The sequence below is a fragment of the Lissotriton helveticus genome, chromosome 11 (assembly GCF_964261635.1).
Source record: "Lissotriton helveticus chromosome 11, aLisHel1.1, whole genome shotgun sequence".
NCBI classification, from domain to species: Eukaryota; Metazoa; Chordata; class Amphibia; order Caudata; family Salamandridae; genus Lissotriton; species Lissotriton helveticus.
This window is the reverse complement of record NC_136072.1, coordinates 169,208,580-169,229,705: the sequence shown is the minus strand read 5'-3', so window position 1 is coordinate 169,229,705 and position 21,126 is coordinate 169,208,580. Positions and strand designations below refer to the sequence as shown.

General features: G+C 45.4%; 1 protein-coding gene across 1 annotated transcript in view; it reads left to right on the top strand.

Moving 5' to 3' along the window:
* The window catches only part of APOD (apolipoprotein D), a 73,128-nt gene that overhangs the window by 33,845 nt on the left and 18,157 nt on the right, over positions 1-21,126 (top strand). The window lies entirely within an intron of this gene.

Sequence of the window (21,126 nt, the reverse complement as noted above, 5' to 3'; positions counted from 1 at the left end):
TCGAGCACACAAGTAGCATAAACTTCATCTCCATGACAAATGTAAAGCAAGCATTGGCAAAGTCAAGCTTTGAAGGAACTACCTACTAGTTTTCAAGTGTTTGCTCACATTGCCATGCACACGTATGCATCAAAATACATGCCCATTCTTGTAGGCAGTGTTGGAAAGGGTGTTCTCTTCAAGGAAACTGAGAAATTGTGTTGTTGCTTGAGTGGGGAGTTAACCCTGCTGAAGCACCAGCCACAATCCCAGTCACAGTGAACCACAAAAGTCACTAAATTAACCTGTGCTTAACCCTCTAGTAGCTTGGCACAAAAGCAGTCAGGCTTAACTTAGAGGCAATGTATAAATTGTTTATGTAGCACATAAGTAATAAAGGGAAAACACAAAACAAGAAAAACACCACACTGTTAGACCTGGCTACATTGGCGTGGGTCTCCCTTCCATTTTCCGCTGTTGCCTCCTGTATTTTTGCTATGTTTTTGCTGGTTTTAGATGCTTTGGGCACTTTGCAACTTCTATTCAGTGCCAAAATGCAAGTGCTCCCGATTGTAAATTGTTGTAATGGATTAGTGACTCCATAATTGGCTATTTGATGTACTTGTCAGACCCTAGTACAGTGCACCATGTGTGCCCAGGGCCTGTAAATCAAATACTGCTGGTGGGCTTGCAGCACTGGTTGTGCCACCGACAGAAGCAGCTTGTAAAATATGTCTCAGGCCTGCCATTGCAGAGCCTGTGTGCAGTCTGGTACTGCCATGTCGACTTGGCAAGTGCACACACTTGCCAGTCCATAAACCTTCCATAGTTTCAATGTTGGTCACCCTTAAAGTAGGCCCAAGGTACCCCCATGGGCAGGGTGCATTGTATGTAAAAGGTAGGACATGCCCTGATGTGTGTGGCATGTCCTGATAGTGAATTACAGCCAATTTTGTTTTTCACTATTGCAAGGCTACCTGTTCCCATGGGCCAGAAGGGACAGTTTGATTGTAACATCTTATAATCCTAACTGACCCCGGGAACAAGGTAGAAATTCGAGTTTAGTATGCCTGAACTCAGAATGTTAAAATACATCTTTTAGTGAGGGTGATTTTTACATTCTGTGTTTGAACATACCACTTTTTGAAAGTTGGTATTTTCTTGCCTAACCATCCAGTTGTCTCTGCTAGGTTTGTGTATTCCATGGCTAGTTTGTGAGTGACAGGGGGCTGGAGAGGGCCTTGGCTCCAGCAGTCTGATGGGTCAGGGCTGGGCTGAATAGGACCTGCATTGAATAGAGAGTAGGGGGAGGAGGTTTCCTTTTAGTGACCTGATGCCTCATAGAATTGAGAGTTGGGGGAGGAGATTTCCTTTCAGCTACCTGGGCCAGGTCTGCTCTCAAACAATGCTGTCTCCACTTTCTGCCAGGAATCTGCACCCAGGAGGACAGAACTAGTTTTGATTAGGTACAAACACTCTCTGCCTTCAAAGAACAAAGCATTTTGCAGTATGAATATTGGGGCCCAGACCCCAGAACTTTAGATCACTTCTGGGAATCAAGACAAACCTTTGCCAAGGAGAAGAACAAGAGAAACTGAGGGAAGATTACTGCCCCTGTGCTGTTTGATGTTGGGGTTGGCCTGCAGTGGTTACTTTATTGCCAAGAAAAGGAGAAAAGGACTTTGTTGTGTTTACTTTACCATCTTGAGGAAGATCTCCAAGGGCTTGTGACTGAGCTTGCCTCCTCTTTTGAAGTCTCAGTGGCACAAACACTTCACCTTAAACATAACAATAGGAGGGAGAGATAGTGGATTCAGTCTCCCTGTTAATTCGTATAAACAAAATGGAATCCACCTAGAGAGTGGTAGTGATCCCTAAAGTGATGGGGAGCACACAGTGTTGGTTAAATGCCCCTCACACACCAACAGGCCCCTTGGTGTCATGCTTCATCATCGGGGCCTTCGCATCCCTCTACGGGATGCGGCGTGCTACGACTTCACGAATACGCAGGAGCACTTAGTAGTGACCTATGTGTACGTGTGTGAAGGAATGTGAGTGATAAGGTGAGGTGAAACAGTGAGAAATAAAAAATACCTGTCTCGTAGGAGAAAGATATATTTATTGAATCCTCGGCTGGTATTTGTTAAAAAAAACACTTCACCACCAGCTCCCCCTGAATTCCCTTGCTGGGAATTCTACCTGCAGGGAGATGCCTTCTGTTGTTTGGGCCCTCTGAGAGACTGCGTGTCACTGGGAGCTGGAAGCGCAACACAATGAGGAGAAGCGTGTCGCCCCCGCAGCAGTTGCTGTTGCATCACTGAAGAAGCGTGCCGCAGCTGTTTGCCGTCGCATCACAGACGAAGCGTGTCGCATCACCGGAGAAGCATGCCGCCACCGCAGAGGTCGCTTCTACAAATGTGGTAGCAAAACACCAGTACATAGCATGTTGACTCGCTATTAGGAAGGGACGCCCCTTCCTAATAGCGAGAGTCGCAAATGATATTGCCCTTTTTTTGCGGCCTTTTGCGGCTGCAAAAAAGGGTCGTACATCTGGCCCTTAGTCTCTTTTTCGAAGTTGAAAATCTCCAGTTGGACTAGGCTGTAGCCTATGAGGGGTATATGAGGCCGGATACCCCTTCTGCGAAGAACTTCTGAACAGGTTTTGCTGTGGAGAAGAATGAAATGCAAAGGCAAGCTGACCAGCGGTGCAGCTTTGGTGGTTAGACTGGCAGGTTGGTCCCAGTCTCTTCGTGCAGAGCTGTTTTTAACCAAAGGTTCTCCAAGACCCAACATTTGGATTTTGGTTTTCTGGGTACCTTTGTCACCCCATCTATGTGTCAAGACAGGAGGGTCACCACTTGGAGGGCCAGGACTCACTCTGGTTGGGTTCAAATGAGGGTTATAGATGGATGGAGCCTTTCATGTCCCTGACGCTATGATCAGGAGGCCAGCCAACTAGCCCTTGGAGTCACCCTGGTAGTACAGACTCCAAGCAGTAGAACAGTGCTCAAACAGCAGTGGTTCAAGGCAGGCTCCAGGCACCAGGGAAGCCCTTCCAGCTGTAGCAAAGCAGTTTTCCGAAGTACACAGCAAGCCACAGCAGCAGGCAACCCTCTAAGAGTCCTTCGCTTCTGCAGGTCCTGAAAGTGAACTGAAGAGTCAATCTGAGGGTTCTATTTTCATACCTGGTGCCTCCTTTGAAGCAGGAGAAGTTTCTAGAGCATTACCTTTGAAGTGATTTGAGCTTCCGACCTTTCTTGCCCTGGCTCCAGCCTTGCTGAATGAGCAATGAAGTGGTGTGAAGTCCTTTGTGTGAAGGCAGGCCACGGTCTATTGATATGCAAGTGGGGTTGTGCCTAACTCTGCTCCCCCGAACCTGCCAATTATGGCCCATCCTGGCACACCTAATTCCTCTATTGTGTGGCTGTCTGGAAGGAACATACAAAGTCCGACTACTAACCAAACACAGTCATGTGACCCAGGAAAAGGCTGCAGGCAAAAAATAAGGAAGATTGATGCCACAATTCTGAACGTGGCATTTTTTAAATTGTAACATAAAATCTGACTTTACCATTAAAGAGAGTGCAGGCGCACTAGTAGCATTTAATTTACAGGTGCTGGGTATATGGTATACCACTTTACTATGGACTTATAAGTAAATTAAATATGCTGATCTGGTGTAAGCCAATGTTACCATGTTTTGGGGCTGGGATACTTAAATTACAGCCCTGTGGCCGCATGAGGCCCTCCTGACCTTTATATCCAGCCTTCTGGTGAACAGCCGCACTAGGCTGCTTTTCCTTGACAGAGCATGGACATTCAGGAAGCAGGCAAGCATTTATTTATTTAGGAACTGTAAATAATCTAGGGCAACTTCAACTTTATAGAAAAATCAGAACATGTCAAATGAAAGTAGTGACACTAATAGTTAGAAAAATACAAAAACATGTATTTTATTATGTATGGTAATATAAAAAGATTCATAAATATGATTTTTATAAATCCGCCAAAGCTGATAGCCGCTACCAGCTTTGGCGGACCATTCTGCATCCGTAGGGCTTTGTGATTTTGTGGAGCTGCCTGTACCATGTTGTCTCTTTATTGAATGCAACATAGGTGGTGGCACTTTATGGATTAGCAGCTCATCCATTGGATTAGGACCGTGTTCTACGAGCACGCTTTTAGAGAAGCAGATGTTGAGAGGGATCTTGAATTATAAATCGCTCTAGCTATCATATCAATGAGTTTTGAATAATTACCATACAGAGAATTATCTGGAGTCTTTCTTGGGTTGACCGATACCCTGATAAATCTGACACTGGCTGTAAGACTGGATTTGTTTTTATCTGCATCCGCAAGTTAGTTTATATGTTGTAACTTATACCCATTACAAGTGGGCTAAATCACCAGTTCAGAAACGCTTACTTACTGAACATACTATTTGAAGGTGGAACTCCTGAGGAAGGCAGTAGTCTGCTGAAACGCGCGTTGAGAGACAACTTGGAAACCACCCGAAAATCATATCTTCAAATGAAACCTTTAGTATATCCTGTATGGTTGTCAATGATTTGCATTCCCATCAAGAGAACTGAATTTTGAAATATCAACTTAAAAGTATGAACGCATGAAGGATGATTGCAGTTAGTATGTTGTATAAATCAAAGCTCTTTGCAGATTTATAAAAATCATATTTATGAATCTTCTTATATTACCATACCTAATAAAATAAATGTTTTTGTATTTTTCTAAATATTAGTGTCACTACTTTCATTTGACATGTTCTGATTAGTCTATAAAGTTGAAGTTGCCCTAGATTATTTACAGTTTGTATTTCCCTGTCTAGGTGAACTTCACGTAGTACCAGGGGGGGGCCTTATCTTTGCAAGCATTTATTTAGGAACAGTGTCAAGACTGATTTGCATATGGCTGGGTCTAACCTGGGGTGGCGAAGTGAGCTAAAGAACGATGATGGATTCAACCCAGATCTGTGACTGGGGGTGAGTGTCTGAACAGTTTCAGCGCTCCGCCCGTCATCTCTTTGTTCGCCCTAAGTATGCCAAGACACGAGTCCCTTGCTCACTTTGCCATTGGGTTCAAGCTAGCCTGGCTGATATGGGGTGTTTCTTTGAAACCGGTCCCAGGATTCTTGTTTCCGGTGCAGGGAAGATCTGGCTTGGCATTTCTGGCTGGATTGTTCCCATGAGGACCAGGGTCACAACTGATATGCATATGGCTGGGTCTGAACTGGGGTGTTAAAGTGAGCTAAAGAACGACGATGGATTCAACCTAGATCTGCGACTGTGGGTGAGTGTCTGGAAATTTTCAGCGCTCCGTCCATCATTTCTTTGTGTTTGCAACATTCTGAAAGTGGCATTTTTAAAATTATAACATAAAATCCGACTTTACCATTAAAGAGAGTGCAGGAAGCAGGCAAGCATTTATTTAAACTTTAAAATAAAATAATGGTAAGAAAGCTAAGAATGTGTCCTGCACAGCTTATTTTTAGGAACACCTACATTTTCAGACATCTTGCTCTGATTATGTAAAAATATGAGAAACTATCTACAAAATTCAAAAAAAATTATTTCATTAACATGAAACAGCTTTGACCTTAGATTATAGCACTGTATTGAGAGTCATTTATTAGAGGTGATAATTTTCAAACTTGAACTTTGTAACAATTAATGCCGCCCGTCCTGACAACAATGCCATTAGTGAATCAAGATGTAACTCATTTCTCAGGTGCACCTCTGTGTTGCCTATGTTGCTATTATAACTGGAAAAACATTCACCTTTATAAAATCAAACACAAGAGAAGGCTTTGTACAGCATGCATCTTGAACTCTTGTATTTCAAGGTGCTCTTGTATGAGGTAATGAAGAAAAGGAAGGCAACGTGAAATAAAATGACTTCCTAGGATCACACAATTGGGAAAAGTGAGGATGCTGCGATAGATCCACAGATTTCTGGTTTTATAATGTGCAATTCAGCCACTTGATGATCATCTTAGGTTTTACATCAAAAGATAGGTTTTACATCAAAAGTTAATGTCCTTTCTTTCATTCTTGGTGCATGGAGTTATAGTGTGGGTGGCAGACAGAAGCCATGTGAAGGCTCGGTTGCCAGCACCATGTACATGCTTCGCTTCCCTCTGTGCCCAATTTACACAACCCCGACCCTCACAATATGGCCCTCAGGCATTTCATAGACCATAACTTTTACCCCCTAGGGAGATGTTTGTGAGTACCTATGTTTTAGGGTGTGAGCACAAGCACTTTAGCACTGATTAGCAGTGGTAAACTGAAGAGCGTCCTAAAGCCAACAAAACAAGCATTGGCATAGCCAATAGGTCTTGCTTTTGGGACCTTATAAGTATTTAGTTATGCAGTACAATATCCTTGGTGCAATAACATCAACTGTTGCATGGCTAAAAACGTATGAGGTCCCAAAGGCGAGACCTATTGGCTATGCCAATGCTAGTTTTAAGAGGCCTGCATGCAGTTTTAAATGTAGGCTGGTAAGAAAGGTGCCAACCGAGGGGAAAGGTCTAGAGAGAAATAAGATAGGAAGAGAGGTGAGTTATTATGAGATAGCACAAATAGAAAGGTGAAGTACAGAATGACAGGTCGGGTAAACAAAGTAGCGAGATAGAGAGGCAGGTAGAGCCGGTGGGATGAAAAATAGAAACATTTGAGAAGTAGAGAGAAAAGAGGTGCAGATGAGGTAGAGAGATGAGGCTATTACAGAGGAAGGGTGAGGGAGAAGTAGAGAATGGTGAAATAAGGAGAGAGAGAGAGACAGAGGTAAGACAGATGTATTAAACGAGCGAGACATTGGAAGCAGAGAGAGTGAAAGGAAACAGTGAAGGAGATAGAAAGAGAGATGAAAGCAAAGGGAATGATAGATGGAGTGGAAGAGGTAGAGAGAGCATTGTAGAGAGAAAGAAATACAATAATGGGAAAGGTGACATCAATAAAAAGAGAGACATAGAAGGCCAATAGGTGAGGTAAATTGAGAGGCTAGATAGTGTATGAGAGGTGGGGAAGAGAGAAATGAGGCAGTGAGTTGTGAGGCAGAGAGAGGTAGAGAGAGAAATGAAAGAGAGAATGGTGAGGTAGAAAGAGGCATGTGAGAGGTAGAGAAAGGTAAGATATATATGGCAAAAATGATAGAAAAAAATTATAGAAAGGGTAAGATAAAGAGAGATGAAATTAAGAGGGAGGTGAAGTAAATGGAAGAGAAATGAAGGGGGATGAGATTCAAACAGAGCAGAAAGATGCAGAAAGAAGAGAAAGTAGAGAGAGAGTGACTTGAGGAGAAGAGAGGGGCAGAGAGCTGACCGAGAGCTGGAGATCTAGAGGTAGAATCGAAGAGAGGTGGCAAGTTGAGGTCATGCAAGGAAAGTGCTCCCCACTGGTTGAATATGCCTTCGGCTAATGCAACTATGCACAGTGGCTGCCTTTTCAAGAAACAACTTTCTAAAATATCCTCCTGATCAGGCTGTTGGAGAAATGATGGGAGTTAATTTATATTAGAGAGGAGTCAATGACTGACAGCAGCATGAACACATAGGAAAAGTAGCACATCCATCTGAATAAGCAAATAAAGGGGCTTAACAACAAACAGCCAGCATGGGACAAGTGACAGATTTCCAACTTACAATTAGGTTTCAGTTGACGAAATATGTACAGCCTGATCACAGCAAAGGAAAGTCACTCACCACAAATGTCGGGACCTCTGAACTTTTAACTTCTCCAATGAGCACCAGATAGTTGACAAAGTCTCTTGCTACATTGCTCTGTGCATCTTTTTTGCTAGTAGAATTGCCCATGCCTGTGTAGTTGAACCCATCCACGCGCACCTGAAGTCCCATGACAGTCTTTCCATAGGAAACAGCATCAGTAGAGCAAGCGTGAGAGGAAAAGAGGAAGTGCGAGCAAAGAGAGCTAGAGAGAAAGAAAAAGAGAGAGATTGGAAAGTAGGCAGAGAAAAGGAAGTGGGAGAGACAGAGGCAGAGAGAACCACAGCGAAGAGGAAAGACAGAGACAGAGAGAAAGAGACAGGAAGAAGTCATACGCAGGGACGAAAGAAATAGAGAGAGAAAGTGAAAGAGGACGAGAGTGAGAGGAAAGCCAGATGGCGCCGGGAGCAGCAGCAGCCAGCAGGAGGAGCAGGACGCGCTCTGAGGTGGAGGAGGGGGAGGAGCGTTGTGCTCATGGTAACAGGAATCCGTTTTTCATAAAGTTACTGCCTTATTACACTTTTTCGATGCACTGCCCCCAAACTTCCATGCAGGCAGAGTGCCGCCCTACCACATTTGTTAGGAAACCACGGAGGAGGCATGATGCACGTGTGCACGTGTCCGAGAGGATCGATGTTAAAAATAAAACAAGCTGCTGCTGTCACGCAGCAGCGCTTCACTGTACAGTGCACAAGAACAGTACCAGTGCCCTATACCAGTGGAAGAGGCCAAACTGCACTCAGAAAAATAAAGTCAGAAGGTGAGAAAAGCCAGGTGGCGCCGGGAGCAGCAGCAGCCAGCGGGAGGAGCGGGACGCGCTCTGTGGAGGGGGAGAACAGGGAGAACAAAAAGGAAATAAAAAACAAGTCCGGGAGTTGTGTGCGCGCGTGCTAAAAGAAAAGGGAAAAAAAGCACGCGAGTGGTGCGCGCACGCCACGGCTAAAGTGAAAGCAGGATGGCGAGTGGTGTGCGATGTGCGCACACCATGACGAGAGAGGAAAGCCAGATGGCGCCTCTGCTCGTCATTGTGCGCGTAACCGCACGCTCTATGCCAGCAAAAAAGCTGTGGTCGGCTTTTGAAAGCCCACACACTAAATGTCTCGCCAGAGCAGCGCATGCGCAGGCTCAGGCGAGACCTAAAAACGAATTCCGCAAAATAGGAGGGTGAAAGTAAAATGTTTGAGGGAAGACCAGCTTAAGGCTCACAGGTCTAACAGAAACCCCTTCCAAGATTGCCACCAATGTACATGGATGTGTCATGATGGATGTGTGGTTTGTGACACATGCACGCATGCATCTGGGACATGGGCATTTTGTGTGTTATGACACAGGTGTGCACATGCGTCATGATGCGTATTTCCATGTTAGAATGGTAATCTAAATTCAAAACAGTTTTTAAAAAAACAAAACGTGAAAAAGGGAGAAAGCCGCTCAGCAGCACTTTGCAACTGCTAGCCCTTCATAAACAGATGTTGCGAGGAGGGAAGAGAGGTACATGATATTTGTTTGGATCATTCATGGGAAGAAGGATTCAATGCAAAGTCATAGGTCGCAAGTGTAGATTGTAGGATTTGTATCCAATTTGGTGACACAATGGATTGTAGTGTTTGGTGCAGTTGGGGTGACTGAGTGTGCGGAGAGGCAGTCAGTGTGTGAAAATAAAATGATTTGGTAAGGTCATGAAAGAGGACAGGATGGAAAGGGGGAACTTTTTAACGGCAAGGAGTTTGGCAGGCTGAATTCTACATTTTCAGGAGTGAAGGTATCCAATTTTACATTTTGTGGATGTTACCAGTAATCCAAGGCTGAGAGTGAAGTTAAGCAGGGGTGAATGTCTGGCAGAATTAGAATGCGTACTTCTCATAGAAAACCTAATTCAGAGTGTTGCAACAGCCATTTTATATTTATCTTTCTTGCCACTGTAACGTAAAACTAGAATTGGTAAAGCAAATAATTCACAGCTCCCTTTTAAAAGGTTTGCTAATGCACTTTTAATGAGCTGCCATTGGCTGTGTGGGCGATACTTAAAGCCATGCCTTGCTGAATCGCAGAACGCACTCTGACAAAGCCCGATCAATGCAAAATGGCTGCTACCATGCACTGAGTTTCTTATGTTTATTTGAAACTCTACTACAAGAGGGATTTGTGTATATTCACAGAAGTAATCTTGTAGTGAATGTTGTGTAGTATGAAGCTATACATATATATAGCAAATCTGTTATATATATATATATATATATATATATATATATATATATATATATATATATATATGTATATATATCAAAACCACTGAAATTTACCAGTCATAGTTATCTCAAGTAACTATAACTTGTACCCTAAGGTAACTATAACTCCTGTGCTCGCCATGAATAGTTTTCTCATCAATAATTTCATTGCAAAAGTTACAGTGATATTATCAATGATGTTGTAATATTTTATTGCCATACGTAAAGTCAAGCCCTGCTGCACAAGGACTGTGGCCAGGCCCTGTGAGCAACCTCCACAGGCAACTAAGCATGGGCGTAAAATCCGTTCCGCTCGCGGATTTTTTGGATTTTCGGCAAATTCGCAATCCGCGAACTCTCGCGAATTTGTCGAAAATCCGTGAATCCGCTCGCGGCAGATTTTTTGCTTGGTTGCGGCGCGCGGCGTGGTGCACGGCGTTCACTTTCCGTCATTAAGCGTTTGCCGAGTTGTTTTTCTCGATCATATTTTGCGACTGCTGCGCCATTTTGGATCTTGCTGCATGATCCCGCGGGAGTTTGGCGCCCGCGAATACGTAATCGCGGCTTGCCACCTTGCACAGCACACCTCGCGAGAGTTCGCAATTGCGAACACGTAGTTGCGGCGGAAAGGAACAATCTCGCACTCGCGAAATAGAGATTTTGCAATTCTGCACAAGAAATCCACCAGCAAACAGGATAAACCTTCAGAAAATGATGATTTTTATCAGAATCACTCCTCAGGTTGACATTTGCATGGCCTTTTTTTTTGCAAGGAGTCCATTTTTTGGGGGGGGGGAGGGAAGGAAGTGCCCCACAGTCTCCAACTTCCTGTTCCTGTCCAGCAGGCTCCTCCCAGTGCTTTGTCCATCTCCTGGTCACTTTCATTTGGATCTGGAGCTGGAAGGATTACTTTTTGTGGGTGCTGCTGGATATTTGGATTTGAGGCCTTTTTGACTTTCTTTGGATCACTTTTGGATTAGAAATCAACTTTCACAAGTAAGTTTGTTTGGGGCATTACAGTTGCTGCAACTACAATTTTGGAACTTTTTCAGAACATTAAATAAATTATATTGTGGGTAGCCACAGTATCCAGTAGGACCAGGGTTGGTTATGTGTGCATGATACAACTGTTTTGTTGAATTTAAACACCATTGAGGCCATGGATGGGCTGGGATTGTGCTTATTTTTTTTGTTTTTGTCGTTGTTTTGGGGCTGCTGGTGGGGCCTTTTGCCCAGGGGTGGTGGTGCATGGACTGAGTGTGCCTGTGGTGTGGTCTCACTCTCTTTAATGTAAACATCATGGATGGCATTGGATTGTGGTGATTTTTGGCTGTTTTTCTGTTTTTTGGGGGTGTACTGTTGATGTGGACTGGCCATGTGGGTGGTGGTGGTGGCCATCTTGAGTGCTGGCTGGTACAGGCAACATGTGCTTGGGGTGCAAGGGGCCATTTTGAAGAGAGGCAGTGTCTGAGGCCTGCACTTATTTTGCCTACTTTTCATCCATTATGCCCAGGGGTAGTGAGTGTTGCATAGGCCTAGTCTTTCTGAGGGGAGTGAGTGTTGCATGGGCCTAGTCTTTCTGAGGGGTGTCTTCTTGAATTTAAACACCATTGAGGCCATGGATGGGCTGGGATTGTGCTGATTTTATTGTTTTTTGTCGTTTTTCTGGGGCTGCTGATGGGGCCCTTTGCCCAGGGGTGGTGAGTGTTGCATGGGCCTAGTCTTTCTGTGGGGTGTCCTCTTGAATTTAAACACCATTGAGGCCATGGATGGGCTGGGATTGTGCTGTTTTTTGTGGTTTTTGTCGTTTTTTTGGGGCTGCTGGTGTAGCCTTTTGCCCAGGGGTAGTGGTGCATGGACTGAGTGTGCCTGTAGTGTGGTCTCACTCTCTTTAATGTAAACATCCTGGATGGCATTGGATTGTGGTGATTTGTGGGTGTTTTTCTGTTTTTTTGGGGTGTACTGTTGATGTGGACTGGCTTGGGGTGTAAGGGGGGGGCATTTTGAAGAGAGGCAGTGTCTGAGGCCTGCACTTATTTTGCCTACTTTTCATCCATTATGCCCAGGGGTAGTGAGTGTTGCATGGGCCTAGTCTTTCTGTGGGGTGTCTTCTTGAATTTAAACACCATTGAGGCCATGGATGGGCTGGGATTGTGCTGATTTTATTATTTTTTGTCGTTTATTTTGGGGCTGCTGGTGGGGCCCTTTGCCCAGGGGTGGTGAGTGTTGCATGGGCCTAGTCTTTCTGTGGGGTGTCCTCTTGAATTTAAACACCATTGAGGCCATGGATGGGCTGGGATTGTGCTGTTTTTTGTGGTTTTTGTCGTTTTTTTGGGGCTGCTGGTGTGGCCTTTTGCCCAGGGGTAGTGGTGCATGGACTGAGTGTGCCTGTAGTGTGGTCTCACTCTCTTTAATGTAAACATCCTGGATGGCATTGGATTGTGGTGATTTGTGGGTGTTTTTCTGTTTTTTTGGGGTGTACTGTTGATGTGGACTGGCTTGGGGTGTAAGGGGGGGCCATTTTGAAGAGAGGCAGTGTCTGAGGCCTGCACTTATTTTGCCTACTTTTCATCCATTATGCCCAGGGGTAGTGAGTGTTGCATGGGCCTAGTCTTTCTGTGGGGTGTCTTCTTGAATTTAAACACCATTGAGGCCATGGATGGGCTGGGATTGTGCTGTTTTTTGTGGTTTTTGTCGGTTTTTTGGGGCTGCTGGTGTGGCCTTTTGCCCAGGGGTAGTGGTGCATGGACTGAGTGTGCCTGTGGGGTCTCACTCTCTTTAATGTAAACATCCTGGATGGCATTGGATTGTGGTGATTTTTGGGTGTTTTTCTGTTTTTTTGGGGTGTACTGTTGATGTGGACTGGCCATGTGGGTGGTGGTGGTGGCCATCTTGAGTGCTGGCTGGTACAGGCAACATGTGCTTGGGGTGCAAGGGTCCATTTTGAAGAGAGGCAGTGTCTGAGGCCTGCACTTATTTAGCCTACTTTTCATCCATTATCCCCAGGGGTAGTGACTCAGTGTTGCATGGGTCTAGTCTTTCTGTGTGGTGTCTTGAATGTAAACATCATGGATGGCATGGGATTGTGCTTATTTTTCTGTGTTTTTCCATTTTTTGGGGTGTATAACTGAACTGATGTTCCTCTGTCTTCCATTGCTTTTAGGTGCACAAGACTCTAGAGAACCACCAGTGCCAGGAAGAAGTCCTGCAGCGGTGTGTGTGTGCAGCATAACGTCACGCGACGTCACGTCTGGACACAGACAGCTCTGCAACTCGTGCAACTGCTGCCTGCTGTTCTGAAGAAGATGGCCCCAAAAAAAGTTACCCGTAGCTCCTCTAGCAAGAAAGTTGCCAGTAAGGAGCAGAAGAAGCAAGGTACCAAGGAGACTGGTGTGCCGGCCGCCCCTTTTTTTGGGAGTAAAAAAAAAAGTATGCCTGCAGCAGCAGCGGGATCTGCTGGGGACCAAGCTGGGAGCAGCACCCCCGCTCCATTGGGCTCAGTGCCACCACCACCACCACGCCAACTTAAGTCCAAGCCCTTCAGTGCTGCAGAGGCACTTAGTCTAGTTGTTCAATCACCATCGACCAGTGATGTTGGCTCATCGCAAGAAAGTAGCAGCAATGTCCCTCAATCAACACAGGTTGTTGTAACTCATCTGACGAGTGTTGAACAACCACAGCCGCAACAAAAACCACATGTGCAAGTACAAGCCCAAGTACATGTGGAAGGAGAGGCAGCGCAAGGAGATGCGCAAGCAGAGGTGCATGGAGGGTCACAAGTGCCCACAATAGTTGTTCCTCCCGAAGTAGGGGCACATCAGGAAATCGACAATCAAGGCGAGGTATCATTTGAGGAAGACACTCCTCCTGATGATCATTCATTGTCTTCCACACCCCTAGCAAGGAAGAGATCAAGGGTGGTGTCTACATCTTCTTCAAGCACACCTCCTTCTGATGATACGGATCAAAATTGGGAACCAGCACCACTGCCGTCTGAGAGTGAGGCACATGATCTGACAAAGGTAGTTAAGCGTAAAAGGAAGCTCGTCCAAAGTCTCAGAGTTATGGAGTGTGATGATGAGGCTCAACAAGAAGTGGCGGATACTGTTGCTGATGAAGACTCTGACAACGACGACCCAGTCATCATAAAGGTCACTGCAGCCCCAGCGGGCATGCAGCAAACAGACATTTTGACCCTAGCCCGAAAAGCTGCTGAGTGTGATGATGATGATGTTGTCGACGAGGAGGCAGTGGAAACACCACAATCATTGGAGTTAAGTACACCAACTCGTACCGCTTCCATATTTCTTTCTCACAAGAAGGGACCTCCATCCACCTCGACCTTAATTAGTGGCGGTGAAAGTGCACAACGTACAAAAGTTGGGCAATCCAGATCCTCCACTTCATCTGGCATTAGCAGCATGACCACCACCACCAGTATCGCCGCCTCCTCCAGGCCCCACAGACACTTCAAGTCACCAGTTTGGGACTTCTTTACTGTTTGCCCAAAAAGGGAAAAGTTCGCCATTTGTACCCTTTGTAAGCTTGCAGTTAGTCGTGGTAAGTCAGGTACCAACTATGGTACCGGAGGCCAGAGAGGTCATCTTGAGAGACAGCACACTGTCCTATGGTTTGCGCACCTAAATGCGATCAAGGAAGCCCGAATTGGAAGTCAAGAAAACGTTGATGTTGCATCTGATGATGACAAGGAGGAAGAAGACGTGTCAAACACTTCACTTACACCCAGTACCCCTGTCAGCAGCACACCCCATGTGAGGCACACTAAGAGTGTTGGAGCGAGTGAGACACCAACGCGCAAAAGTTCACCAGCGAGCATAATTAAGTCAACAAAGTCATTATCATCCCGTAAATGCTTGGTCCAGGGCAACATTAGAACCATGTTTTCTTCAGACGCGCCATATGAACGCAACCACCCACTGACGCGTCTGTATAACACTAAGCTGGCTAAAATGCTAGCTGTGGACCTTCTCCCTTTTTCTTTTGTAGAAGCGGTAGGTTTTCTAGAATTAGTGGCAACGCTCTGCCCTAAATGGAAGGTTCCTAGCCGGTTCTATTTTGCCAGAGTTGCGGTTCCAGCACTACATGAAGATGTGCTGGAGGCGATTGGGGCAGCTTTGCAGAAGAGTGCTGTTCACACAATACATCTGACAACAGACATGTGGACAAGTGGCGCAGGCGCTGATTACATGTGCATCACTGCACACTGGGTCTCTTTTTCAGGGGTTAAAGCAAAGCTAAACGCAGGTGTTGACCCGGACCAAGTTTTTAAAGCTGCTCGGAAACATGCAACACTAGCCATGTTTGGCTTGGAGAAAAGTCACACAGCACGAAACATTTTGGACGAGTTTAACAAAAAGGTCTTTCACTGGCTGTCCCCAAAAAAACGCCAGATTGGTTATGTTTCCACGGATAATGGCGCCAATGTAGTTAAGGCCATGGCGCTGGGTCACTATTTCAGAGAGCCGTGTTTGGCGCACTATATCAACCTGGTAGTTCAAAAATTCTTGAGTGATAAAGACAGTCCAGCGTGCGAGGTAATGGCCACCTGCCGCAAAATGTGCAACCATTTCAGCCATTCTTTTAAGGCCCGGAAGCATCTGAGGAGCCTGCTACTTGAACGTCGAATGCCAGTGAAAGCACTCATCCAGGAGGTGGCAACACGTTGGAACTCAACCTTCTACATGCTTGAGCGTCTGTATGAGCAGTATACGGTACTCGATCACTATTTCTTAAGAGAGGGTACAGCTCAGAAGGACCTGCGGATGGGTTCTTGGGTAAACCCCCCTGCATATACCCTGCGGATGGGTGCGGCGCAATGGGACATAGTTAAAAGCCTGACAGACATGCTTCGTCCTTTTGAGTTCTTCACGCGTGCAGTCAGCCAGGAGGACTGTAATTTGGGAAAAGCTATCCCATTGTTGTGCATGCTGGAGCACCAATTGAAGGCAGTGTCTTCTGAGTTAGAAAAAGATGAAAAAAACAAAGACCCTTTTCTTTTGTCGGAGAAATTATTAGAGCGCCTACGTGGTGATGAACGTCTTAAAAAGATCAACTCAGAACAGCATTACATTTGTGCTACTATTCTGGATCCACGCTACAAAAAGGCGCTGGCAGGCCAAGCATTCTTTCCTTTTGCTGATGAAGATGTTAAAAAGTACAAACGTTGGCTAGCCTGGTCAGCCAAGAGGTTTGAAAAAGAACGGCAGGATATTGAAGGAGAAGGCAGTACATCAGCATCAGCAGGCCATCCCCAGTCAAAAGAATCCACTTCTGCACCTGTGGCTGTGGCACAAGTGACCTCTCAGCCGTTAAAGACACCGGCAACCGGATCATCTGCACCACACACAAGAGTAACAGTGGCTGCTGAAGCGGATTGGCTAACTTTGCTTGGGTATGGTTCTCAAAAAAAGGTCACAGGCACAGCAAAAAGTAAGCAAAGTGGAGGAACCGTTGAGGACCTTGAGTCGATGGTGCAGGACTATCTGAATGACTCAACAGAGGTCTTTCTTAATGATGAGCCATTGCAGTATTGGCATGGGAAAAAACAATTGTGGCCACAGCTCTCCAACCTGGCTATAAACTATTTGTCTTGCCCACTCGCAAGTGTGTCTTCTGAACGTGTTTTCAGTGCTGCTGGTGGCATTGTAACTCCCAAACGGAGCCGCCTCTCGCCCAAAAATGTGGAGAGGCTAACAATGATCAAGATGAATCAGCACCTCATACCACCAGATTACAAAGTACGAGAAAGCACGCCGCATGAAGACGAGGAGGACGGCAACGTAGATGAGGGGATTTGTTCTCTGTTCGGTGACGCTGACCTCATCCTGCCTGAATTCGCAGAGTATGATGACGAAATCTTCTTCTTATTCCCTGACACCGAGCCCTGAAAATGAGACAATGAATCAATAACTTTCTTTTTCGTCCTTATTCACTTTTATTCCTGTGTGTCTGTCTTTCTTTGTTTTGCACAGTTAATTTAATTCAAACTTTAATCACCTAATCCCAAAAACAAGCCCATCAGCAGAACTGTCTTCACTTGTTTGCTTATTGATTTGAAGGTGCCGCAGTCTACATTCCTCAGGTTCACAAGTTCAGAAGAACATGCTCCTCTATCCTCCTCCTCCTATTTCCCTCAAAGCAGAGGGCTGGATTACGCCCAATGAAGAAAGACTCAGCACTTGTGGGGGTGTTCTACTTCTTTGCGGGTGAGTTGACGGCTCTGGGCCCATTGCTGTGAAGCTCTAATAACGGATAAAAGTGTTTTAGACCAAATATGAGGTGGAAATTTCTTGCAGTTTTTGCTGACTTGCTTGCCTTTGAGGTGCTCTTTGGCGGGGTTCCAGGTGTTTGTGGGTGAGTTTTGGGGTCTGGGAGCACTGCTGCGACAGTCTAATCTTGATTGCATTTGCTTTTCAGGAAATCCGTGGTGGAAAACAGGAGTTATGATGATGACCTAGCTGCACAGCGCGTTTGGACCGAAGGCCGAGAGATATTGTAAGTATGAGATTTTGCTTTTTGGCTGTTTGGGGGTGTTGTCGCGTGCTTTTTTGCGGGTGGGTTGGCGGGTCTCTTGGGGCATTCCTGGGAGGGTCTAATACCGGATAGAAGTGGTTTGGACAAAATCCATAAGGAAAAGCCTTTTTTTTGCTATTTCTTCTGACATCTTGCTCAATGTAGTGTTTTGGGGGGCTTCCTGGTGTTTGTGGGTGGGTTGCGGGGTCTCTGTCGAAGCACTGCTGCGACAGTCTAATCTTGATTGCATTTGCTTTTCAGGAAACCCGTGGTGGAAAACAGGAGTTATGATGATGACCTAGCTGCACAGCGCGTTTGGACCGAAGGTCGAGAGATATTGTAAGTATGAGATTTTGCTCTTTGGCTGTTTGGGGGTGTTGTCGCGTGCTTTTTTGCGGGTGGGTTGGCGGGTCTCTTGGGGCATTCCTGTGAAGGTCTAATACCGGATAGAAGTGTTTAGGACAAAATCCATAAGGAAAAACCTTTTGGCACTTTTTGTAACTTAGGGTTCGTTAGGGTTAGCCCTAGCAGCAGGATTGCATGTGTTTCAGGGTGTTCTATTGCAACTCAGTTCTGGGGTGTTAGAGAACTCTTGGAGCGATGCTGGCTATGGATACTTTTGCTTGCTTGCAAGTGGTTTGAATACAATCCATGGTGGGTAAGGGTGTATTTGGGCCTAATTTTACTTTCAAAGTACGTGTTGTCACCATTTTTCTGCTAGGCCTCGTTTTTTGAGATCTGATTGGGGGTCTTCTACATTTTTGCGACTGGCTTTAGTAAGGGTCTTGGTGGGAGCATTGCTGGGAAGGTCAAATTTTGTTCTAAAACACAGTTTACAGTACACCTAGCTTGAGGGGAAAGATCCGCTAAATTATTTTGGCCATACTTATTTATCCTTAAAAAGGTGACTCAGACAGAGTACGCAATTTCAAAAATATTGTACTGACTATTAGGGAAATCAAAGTGTGACTTTTTGCACCACACTGCGTACATACCTTATATTTATTTATCAGTGGTATTGTAATAGCACTTCCTGTTTTCCGTTCAATAATTACAGGCCGGGTTTCAGTCAACATCCGCCAGGCAGGCAGTGGACAGGGTGTCTTCTGTCAGTGGTCACCAACATTGATGGACGAAGCGTCAGCTGGAATGGAGGAGTGCCGCTAATAAGAGGAATTGTTTGCTGCATGCAACTTACTTACCAAATTCAACAGGACAACTCCAACAACATACAGAATACAGATACAGTATCCATTGTTTTCTTCTATGAGTGTGACTGCATGTGGTTAGCTTTAGTTTGTACCCAAAGATTTCTTTATCTTCAATTATTGTTTGTCCATGCTGTGCTTTTTTTTTCTTCTCTCAACAAAACCTACCCAAAAAGAAACCCCCATTCCCATCCATTTTCCAAACCCTAACCCTCTTCCCCCGGGCTGTGTGGTTTTGCTTGATGTCTGACTAAATGACATCAATAATTCCACACACTTGCTGGGGAGGATAAGGTCATAGCAACAGGCTGGTGAAGGAATACGAGGATATATTCTAGACTTACTCAGCTTCAGTACTATTTCTTGTAGTAGTAGGAGCCAATGTCAAATAAATTCAACGCAAGTACTAGTTATACTTGCAATACTTTACCATTTGTTAGGCTACATTGTGGCACTGTTCTAGTGTACTGTCACCTGCTATATTATCGATCGTACCGTAACCGTTGTAATGCTACAGTAAGGACAAACCAGGTTTCGTTTTCTTTTTTTCCATAGGCATGCAACTGCCACTGTGTCACACCACTAGTACCACCGCAATGAGGAAATTTCATCCGCCCAGGATTGCCAACCTTAATCCCCATTTCACGTGGAGCCAGCCCTGGGCCTAGCCCTAATTTCTAACTCAAATTACAGGTAAGATAAGCGTTTGGTGGGAGGTAGTATAATGGAGTATTAGGACTAGACGAGAGATTGACGGTAGTACTACTAAAGTCCTAGGACTCTTCAGGAAAACAAACTTACTGTTACACCCCCACCCACCAGACTGAAAAGCAGTAAAAAACAGGTATGGTCAGATAAAGTTTAAAAAAGTATATTTATGTAGCCCTAACAAAATAATCTCCCTCAAGACCCTCCCTAACCCCAACGATTGTCTTTGAAAAGTCCCAAAAAGAACCCAACTCCCAAATCCCACCCCCCAAAAGTCTCTAAAAAAAGGGCAAGGGACACTCCACTACTGGAGGGTGCTGGTGAATTTTGCGGCCAGGGCATCATACTCCTTGCGGAGGGTGGCAAGGTCAAAGCGGAGGCCCTCCACCAAGTTCTTGTACCTAAGGACCTCCTGCTCCAGGTAGGACATTCTGACTCCTAGGCGGCGCGGGCGTGCTTTGCAGCTCCTGTGGGGGGCAGCTGGTCTTTTTGCTGCTTGGCGGTAGCGGTTGGCTTTGTTAGCTCGGCTCCGTACCGCTGGAGCACTGCGCTGGCTGGCAGCCCGTGGGGTCACGGAGGAGGATGCAGATGTCCCAGTCGAGGATGTTGTAGTTGCACCGGTCGACTGCGTGTCCTCCTCCTCCTCCAGGGCCACCAGCCGCCGATATTCGGCTACAGTGGCATCCAGCCTCCGTTGCCGGGCCATTCGAGCCTGCTCCCTCCGTGATGTCGATTTGGAAGGAGCAACTAGATGAAGAAAGAAAGACATAGTCTGTAACCAATGCTCCTTAACATTAATAACACAAAGTGATTGAGCCGAAAGTTGTGTCACAGTACAAGTAGCAAATTGAAAGCACAGTACATAACTATTGAGGAAAGTATCTATCTAACCGCCCACTTCTGCATCCTTGCTCTAACATTAGTGGTAGTTTAATGAACAAATTCTACGACCACTATGGACTTCCATTACAGTCGACTATGACAATACACCAGTCTTATTCTTCTTCTTCTCTCTTGTTTAGGAAAATTGGTACGTTATCTTATGCAAGCCGGCAGAATGCCAGCGCAGTGAACTTGCACCCGAGAAAAACAGACGCACACCATGATGAGTGAGACAGACTTGCGTTACTGTACCGGTCCAGTACATGCAGGTGGTGAAGCTATTACTTTTCTATTACGGGTGGCACTGAGAATACTCTGTTACAAGGGCTACTGCTTAATTAATTTACCTTTCACCCTACAGTGCAAATGAGTACTAGAAAAGGAAAATGAAGAAGCTAAATAATTAGATTATCTATCACTTCACATGGGATGTATTTGATGACATATGGGATGACTTTAGGTGCTTTGCTTATTATTGAGTGAACAGTGATACACCCACACATGAATGACGTACTACTACTAAACTAAAGTTATTAAGAGAGGTACGGAGTGTCCACCGTAATAACCGGATATATCACAGCTAAGTCGAAGTACATTTAGAGGAGGCTACTACCTGGTTGATTTATAATACACCCGTGCAGAAAGCACACTATGCAGTCTTCAATCTCAATAAGTAAGGAATATATAGCTTACCTCTTCCCGCCACCACCGTGCGAACCCTCACAGGAACGTCCGGCACTTGCACGCCTCCTCCCCAGAGTCCGCGTCCAACACCACCACCTCCGCGCTGGCCCCGCCACCAGATGTTCCACCTACAAAGTACATTTAAGAATGTTAGAATACACCA